The sequence below is a fragment of the Scardinius erythrophthalmus genome (genome assembly GCF_964197995.2).
Source record: "Scardinius erythrophthalmus genome assembly, chromosome: 8".
Lineage (NCBI taxonomy): Eukaryota > Metazoa > Chordata > Actinopteri > Cypriniformes > Leuciscidae > Scardinius > Scardinius erythrophthalmus.
This window is the reverse complement of record NC_138228.1, coordinates 44,379,718-44,388,606: the sequence shown is the minus strand read 5'-3', so window position 1 is coordinate 44,388,606 and position 8,889 is coordinate 44,379,718. Positions and strand designations below refer to the sequence as shown.

Below are 8,889 nucleotides of genomic sequence, written 5' to 3'. Positions count from 1 at the left end.
CCAACCATAGCAAAGAGTGATGAATCGAGGGCGGGACTTGTCAGAATCCCTTTGGAAGAGATGAGATCGTCTGTGGAGGTGGAGCGCAAGAAGGAGCTGAAGATGGCGGTGAGTTTTCTCTCATGAATACACAATAAGAGATCATTTATATAAGCTTTTTTTATCCCAGCACTGGGTAACAAAGTCTCCAAGGTCATTCATATTTGACTATCATATGTCCAGCCCGGTCGATTTCACCGAGAAACTGGAAAGTTTGAATTATTTTAAAGAAGTGCAAACTTAAAACATTGGGAATAATGTAAATGACACAATGGTTCACACATCTATATAATATATGACACACTATATGAGTGTTATGGCTCATTTTATTTAATCTGAGAGCAGTGGGTGGGTGTTTCTCATTATTTCAGGTTTTTTTTTCATCCATTCACAATGAAAATTGAATGTAAAGTCGCGTTTGTTCTAGCCAACATAAGTTATACGGGATGTGAGATGATTAACCGATTATTACACTGACCATTGTTACCATTATTAATCACGCTGACGCCGAAGTGAATGCCTTTTGTTTTGGCCTTTAGACACTTGTTGGTTTTCGCTCTAAAATTGTTATTCACGAGCTATAATACAAAATGCATAATTCATTTTGCGTATTTGTATTGGCAATTATGTTATTAACGCTAAAAAGTTCTGCCTCTTTTACTAATGTTTGGGGAAAAATACAGTTCATTCGAGTTTTAAAAATCTTCTTTTGTCTGGCATTGGCATATCTTCAGCTACACCAGAGGGCAGTGTATAATCCGCAAATCTGGCGGCTTCAGTCCTGTTATAAGGTTATAAATAGCGTTAAATCAAAATAAACCATTCTTGTTTTTTATTGAATATTGCAGTACTTATTATCGACGATGATTCATCTATGCACATCATCACAATTCATGTCTCATAATCTTTAATCAAAAAAATTCCTCCCTCTTGCATTGACATCGCTTCTCTGATGGCGTTTACTCGCGCGAGGGCGGGGCAACCTGTCACTCACATGACATCGACCAATAGGAAACCACAACGATCCAACAAGTCCCGCCCTAATTTTTATCCATTTTATTGGAATATACGTCACAATAGAGAAGAAATAGCTATCGCAAACTTTAGGGTTCTGATTGCTTCAATATTCCATTAACAATACAAAGGAATTCTAATTTAAATGAGATTTTGGTACTTGATAACTCTATAGTTAAAAGTTCAATTAACAAAAACAATAAATATATATTTTTTTCTTTTTTTTTTTTTTTACATATTTACTGTTTTGTTGAATGTAGGTTATTTTAATGTTCTACATCCCATTTAATGCGACCAAACTCTTTTCAGAGTACCCTTGTGGAAAAAGAAGTGCATTTAATTGTATTAAATGTGCATGTATGGTGTTCAAATAAATAAATAAAAAACTAAAATAATGTTAATTAAATAAAATGCCACTATTTAAACACTACACTTTTTGTAAAATTTGATGCTAAAGTATAATTGTTTTTCACAAGGGTACCTAAATGTAAGTTATTTGAACTCCCAGTCTCCATTGCACAGATTTATAAATATGTAAGCATATTGCTCAATCGGCCATCATTATAAACTGTCCATATTAAAGCTACAGAATATAATGCCAGACAGTAACCGGACCCAACCTGTTTATTTTTGTGCCGATCACTAGCCAGCCCAGCTGATGTACGTGGTCTGTCAGGGTGTGTCTTTGACTGGACACTGCCATGGACGCTGAGGGTCACTGCAAGGACGTCCTGTGTTTATACTCACCACCCTACTCTTTAAATCCTCGTTAAAATCTCTGTTTTGATCTTAGGTCTGTCTACATTTAATCATAGACACTTTTGGACCTCCATGAGGTCTTTATTTTGCTGTGCCCATGGTCCACTTTAATAAGGCAACAATTGACTTCTATGGGATTGTTTGGGAAATAAATTCCCACTCCAGGTCCAGACCATTGTGGATCTATATATTTACACATACACTACCAGTCAAAAGTTTGGTATAATTAATATGGATTTTCAGCATCATTGCTCCAGTTTTCAGTGTCACATGATCCTTCAGAAATCACTCTAATATGATGATTTGCTGATTAAGAAACATTTCTGATTATTATGAAAGTTGGAAACAGTTGTGCTGCTTCATATTTGTGTGGAAACTGATACACTACCGCTCAAAAGTATTAATTTAAGAAATTTTACGATGCATTAAATTGGTCAAAAGTGAGCATAAAGACACTTATAATGTTACAAAAGATTTTTTATTTAAAGTAAATGCTGTTCTTTAAAGCTTTTTTTATTCATCAAAGAATCCTGGGGGGAAATTATCACCGTTTCCACAAAAATTGGACCTGTTTTTTAACATTGATAATAATCAGAAATGTTTATTGAGCAGCAAATGAAGGATCATGTGACACTGAAGACTGGAGTAAAGAAATTATATTTTATAGTCAAATAGGAAACAGTTATTTGATATTGTAATAATATTTCACACTTTTACTGAATTTTTGATCTAATAAACAGCCTTGGAGAGCATAAGAGACTTCTTTCAAAATATCTAACTTGACGGGTAGTGTATAAATATGGACATGTTTATGATTATGATTTAATGTGTGCATGTGCTTCATGCTGACATAATTCATCAAGCTGACACATTATTTTTAATTGACTAACAGTACATTTGACTACAGGAACCATTCTTTTGGAGTAAACTGAGTTTAAGTGTCTTACTTAAAGGGTTAGTTCACCCAAAAATGAAAATTCTGTCAGTAATTACTCACCCTCATGTTGTTCCAACCCCGTAAGACCTTCATTCATCTTCGGAACACAAATTAAGATATTTTGATGAAATCTGAGAGCTGGCTCACTCCTCCACAGGCTTATGGACACTATAACTTGCTGGCCCAGAAGATGTATTAAAGACATCGTTAATATAGTCCAAGTGACTCCAGTGGCTCAATCTTAAGTTTATAAAGCGACGAGAATATTTTTTGTGCGCAAAAACAAACAAAAATAACGACTTTATTCCACTATTCATTTCCTTCTCTCTGGGCCTCGAGTTTTTTTCACGTAGTGTTTTTGCGTAGCGTGTCTGTGTTTCACGTCACCACGTATCACACACATGACCAGCGTCGGCCAATAGTGAGCCTACGTGGTGACGTGAAACACAGAAGCGCTGCGCAGTTACACTACGTGAAAAGACTCGAGGCCCAGAGAGAAGGAAATGAATAGTGGAATAAAGTCGTTATTTTTGTTTGTTTTTGCGCATAAAAAGTATTCTCGTCGCTTTATAAACTTAAGATTGAGCCACTGGAGTCACTTGGACTATATTAACGATGTCTTTAATACATCTTCTGGGCCAGCAAGTTATAGTGTCCATAAGCCTGTGGAGGAGTGAGACAGCTCTCAGATTTAATAAAAAATATCTTAATTTGTGTTCCGAAGATGAACGAAAGTCTTACGGGGTTGGAACAACATGAGGGTGAGTAATTACTGACAGAATTTTCATTTTTGGGTGAACTAACCCTTTAAGGGCTCAATGTTAACAAATCAATCTACAGCTTTTGGGTTCTCAAGCATATCAACATCTCCAATATTTGTGTGTGTGTGTGTTTGTGTGTGTGTGTGTGTGTGTGTGTGTGTGTGTGTGTGTGTGTGTGTGTGTGTGTGTGTGTGTGTGTGTGTGTGTGTGTGAACGTGAAACCTCTTGCACTTTAATTACCAGCCGGTCCTGTCAGTGGGCCGGTGCGGTGACGAGGGTGCAGACAGCAATCGCGAGCATCTCCCCAAACCTCGCAGAGTAACCTCTGCTGCCGGGGTCGCCTCGACAGAACTAGTGTGTGTTTGAGTGGAGAGAGAGAGTGTGTGTGTGTGTGTGTGTGTGTGTGTGTGTGTGTGTGTGTGGCACCCTTGGGAAGATGGGTGGAGGTGCACATATAGATGGTGGTTGTACACCCTCAAAATGACGCTACATGAGATCCTAATCTAAATTGGTGGTCTAATTGACATGTACGCTTTTGTCAGATGTGTTTTGATATATTTCTTCATAATTTTTCATTTATTTCTTATTCATAATTAATCAATCTCCTCTCTAATCTTTCATTTCAGGACACCCAGTGAGAATGGACAGAAAGGCAGCTTTTATGAAGATATGGAAGTTGTTGTTTATAGTAAATATGTATTAGGGATAAACATTTGATTGTGCATAAAAGAAGAACATGACATTTCATCTATGAGAATGATCTTTTATCATATTGTAATTCAAAACAACTGTTGTGCAAAGGGTTTTGTAAAGAACACGTCACTTTTTGTATCTCTCTGTGCCATTGTCACTGTAAATACATTGTCCTGTTAAATAAATTATTGCTTTGTTTGTTTTGACAAAATGTTTATTGCTGCAAAATGTTTTATTCATTTGAATGAATGCTTTTTTTTTATTATTATTGGTTTGAATGAATTCAATTCATTCACTCAAAGACGAATGAATCAGCGTTTTTGAACAAATATCTTGAATGAATGATTCACTGACATACATTTTTTAACAGTCACTTGTCGCCACTGGTGAAACGATGCAATCTTTATTTGAAGCATCAAGTTACTTACAAAAGATGATTTACTCTATTTTAATATCTACCATGGACATCAGCGTTTATACAAACTATACACTTCTATCCCATAAGTTCTGTGATATTATGAATTGTTGTGACAAAAATAACGATACTGTGTTGGTGAAAAGACTGAAGCTGTTTCATACCTGTACATGACAACTCTCTGGCTCAGCGGCGGCACAAACACACATCTGAATGTTTGCTGTGATCGTACTTGTCAAAGGATTAACACACAGGATTAATTCACAGCATGCATTCTGCTCAAAACTCAGAAGGGATCTTGTTTTCAAGGCAGTGTACATCAAGTATTTTTAGAGTAGTGAGGAGGCTGAGTTCAGCATAATAGAATGATAACGTTTTTGGGCAATTTAATTTTGTATAAGGCTGATGTACAAAGGTCTTACTAAGAGGCCTGTACTCCAAAAATGTAGCTTTAGTTGTTGTACGAGGTAATCATGCATTTTTAAGAGCATGAGCATGAATTATAAATATGTTTACTGGATTCTGTGGTTCTAATGTGGGGAAAATTAAGATTATTCAAGCTGCTTCAGTTCAAAACATGTTTTATTTGGAGGCTGTTTGTTCAAAATGTGCCATTTTTGTATTATTATGTATTCATATAAGTGTATTGAATGTGCACTTGCAGTGTGCTTCAAATCTTAAAGTCCCTCTAGTCAATAATTGTATCCCTTAACTCATCTTTGATCACCAAAATTACATAATTTAAACTTTGATCACCAAAATTTCATAATTTAAACTTTGATCAACAAAATTACATATTTAAACGTTTTCTCCTTGGAAAAAAAGTATTCATGCCTTGAATGTAACTCTACACCCTTGTCTCATTTAGTATATGCAAATTAGCCCCGCCTCCACTCACTCAGAGATCCACTCCTTGACGATCACACGTTGACCTGATTGGTTACCAGGTAGTTTGTGACATCAGCTTTTTTAAACCATGTTTTTGAGACTTTTAAAAAGTGCACTTCGTAATAAGGTCATTAATAGTTTTACATTGTGTTTTAATGATCTTTTGTCACGTAGGCTATTAAAGAAGTGCACATTTTGATATGTTAACTAACGCATGTTAAGTACTTGTGGAATTGTAATTATAGTGTGTTATTTGCAACGCATTCTCATCCTAGGGCGTCATATACTGACGCTTTTGACATTTCGTCTACATCGAACGCACATGGCACCCTTTAGCGTCAATATGAGACGCACAGAGCTTTGTTCGGTTATGGGTAGGTTTAGGTCTGGTGTAGGGTTAGGGTTAGACCGCTAGGAGGCGCCTTCTGGCCCATATCTATCTGCGTCTCATATTGACGCTAAAGGGTGCCATGTGCGTTCGATGTCGACGAAATGTCAAAAGCGTCAATATATGACGCCCTAGAATATATTTTAAATGTACTAAATTGCAACTTACAACCAAAGTGCAAGTACAAATATATTTAAATATATGACATACAAGTTCAATAGAAATTACATATTCCAGGCATACCATAAATGTTCGGCAGTAGACTTTAACCAAGTGAATATGAAATTGCATTTACTAAAAAGCGATGGTTCACCCAAAAATGTTGTCATCATTTACTCACCCTCAAGTTGTTCTAAACCTGTATGAGTTTCTTTCTTCTGCTGAACACAAATGAAGATATTTTAAAGAATGTTGTTAACCGGACAGTTGACAGAAGCCATTAACTTCCATAGCATTTACTATGTAAAAAATTGCCAGCGTTTTTAGTCATTTTCAACATGTGCTGAGGGGTGCTGGCAGAGGCCTGGGCCTGTTCGGGCCTATTTGTGACTGCGTGTGAGGGAATGTGTTTTTCTTTTAATTATATTGTGGGAGCAGTTGAGCTCTGTCTGACAGAAGCCCTGATAGCTGTTTCTCACTAAGCCCGATAACAAGGCCGAGACTAAAGCCGCCGCACGGATGAACAAAAGGCAGGAGCTTTAGTCAGGGCCCGCAAACTGCTGACTCTCAGTGCCAGCTAATGCAGCATTCTGTCCCGTCTCCCTGTTGTCGGCCTCTGTCCATCCATCTCTTTTTTTTCTCGTTCACTTTTGACACCAACATGCCCCCCAACAAAGAAAGCCGAATCCACACTCTCTGTTTGGATCCCTGACCTCCTCCTGTATGTGTTTGCCCTCTCTTCCCGAGTCAGTGCCCGTCTCCCCTTCACGCTCGCTGGAGGAGATCTGCTCACAGAGACCCGGCCCGAGGCCTGACCCGTAGTAGCGCTGCGTGTGATGCGTGTTCAGTGTGTGTGAGCCATGTGTGAGTGTCTGCGAGGGATCTTCCGTATCACCTGGACACCCTCTTCAGATGCAGGTGCGTTTGCTCAAACAATAGCCCTTGAGAAAAACAAGTGCGCTTAATTGTGTTGAATGTGCACTCGTAGTGTATACTTCAAATCATGAAAGTACTTTAAAATTATATATGAATGAAATAAAAGACCACTTAAGTACAGTTTTAAAACATGTTCGGTTAGACTTTATTTTAAGGTGTCCTAGTTATACTGTGTTATTATACATTTAAGTACTGAGTTATAAACTACATATACTTACTATAGGGTTAGGATTAGGGTGTGGTTTAGGGTTAGTTGCATGTAATCATGCATAAATTATAGTTATTAATACATGTAATGTGTAACAAGGACATTGTAAAAGTGTTACATTTTAAATCATTATGTTTTAATAATCTTTTGTCATGCTTTAAAGAAGTACGCTTACTTTGATGTGTTGACTAACATGCATGTAAAATATATTATTTGACTTAGTTAATATATTTTAAATGTTATAAATTGCAACTTCATCAATACAAATGTTTAATTACATATTTTTTCAAATACATGGCATACACGTTTCAATAGAAATTACATTAAAGTATATTTTAGTTTACAGAAAATGCTTGCCAGGCATATTTCAAAGACAATAGAAGTAACTATGAAATTACATATATAGATGTACTTGCATCCAAAAAACACTCTTAAATTCAACTAGTTGCATTTAAAATAAATTTACACTGTTAGGGTTAACATTTTATTAAATTGTAAGCAGGCAATTAAGTGTCTAAAACATTACATTCAGTTCACACTTAAAGGGATAGTTCATCCAAAATTTTTTATTTTGTCATCATTTAGTCGCCCTCATGTTGTTCCAAATCTGTATGAATTTCTTTCTTCTGTTGAACACACAAGAAGATATTGTGAAGAATGTTGATAACCAGACAGTTTAGGCTCCATTGACTTTCATAGTAGGAAAAAAAAATACAATGGAAGTCAATGGCCCATCAACTGTTTGCTAATTAGTTCATCTTAATTTTAAATAAAGAAATTTAAATTAAGAGTATTGTAATTATATTAAATAGAATGATGTTTTCATAAATTCCTCAAGCTAATAGTTACTGATGCTAGTGTTGTTTTCCTGCTGAAAATGATGTCACTTCCTGCTGTATGATGTCATTAAGGACTTTTTTTAGCTACAAGGGAATATTAAAAAACTGACTAACAGAATGAAAAGGGAAACTGAGGACACATGGAAACCATAATGAATAATAAATAATAAATAATGATTTATTAATTGCGAGTTTTTCGTGTCAGCACATCAAATAATTGCAACATCTGCACAAAGTTTTGACATTATTCAGCTATTTAAATTATTTAATATGCACCTCTATTTTCACTTAATTGTGATTAAATAACTAATAAATGAATCTGCTCTCCAGTTTGTCAGCTATAAATTATTTTAAAAAGGGAGGTGAAGTTCAAAAAGGAAGTTGTTCTTTCAAATATTTATAATGGTTTATCTGAGAAAAAAAGAAAGTGTGAGATCTATATTTGCTAATATCTTGAACATGATTTCAGCGATGAATCAATGCCAAAGCCTTGGCATATGAAATGGTGTGACAGTATCCACAAACATACATGTTTCTTTCCTCTGGCTTGCTTCGTCATGTGATCACACTGCCTGCCTGTTAGTCCATCAGTGTCACATGACGTCGACGGCCAGCTGTCTGCTCGAGATTCTTGGCTGCTATTCTGCTGAGAGTAGCATTGACTAATAAAGCGAACACCTCACCTTGTGCCAGAGACGCCTCCCCACCTCAACCTGACTCATTATATCCTACTAAACAATAACAGCGTTACAACAATGTGAACCCCCGGACCGCCGGGCCCCCGGCTAGAGGCTTCAAGTGCTATTTTGACCCTGTCGATTCACCTGCATGTCACGCTGAGGGGCTAATGAAT

At 36.4% G+C, this 8,889-nt stretch overlaps 1 long non-coding RNA gene across 1 annotated transcript; it reads left to right on the top strand.

Moving 5' to 3' along the window:
* The first annotated feature begins 55 nt into the window (after positions 1–55).
* Positions 56–4,418, top strand: LOC308694988. Its single transcript, XR_014030653.1, has 3 exons — positions 56–108; positions 1,700–1,846; positions 4,137–4,418. It is a non-coding gene; the product is annotated as an uncharacterized lncRNA (long non-coding RNA).
* Positions 4,419–8,889: the final 4,471 nt, after the last annotated feature.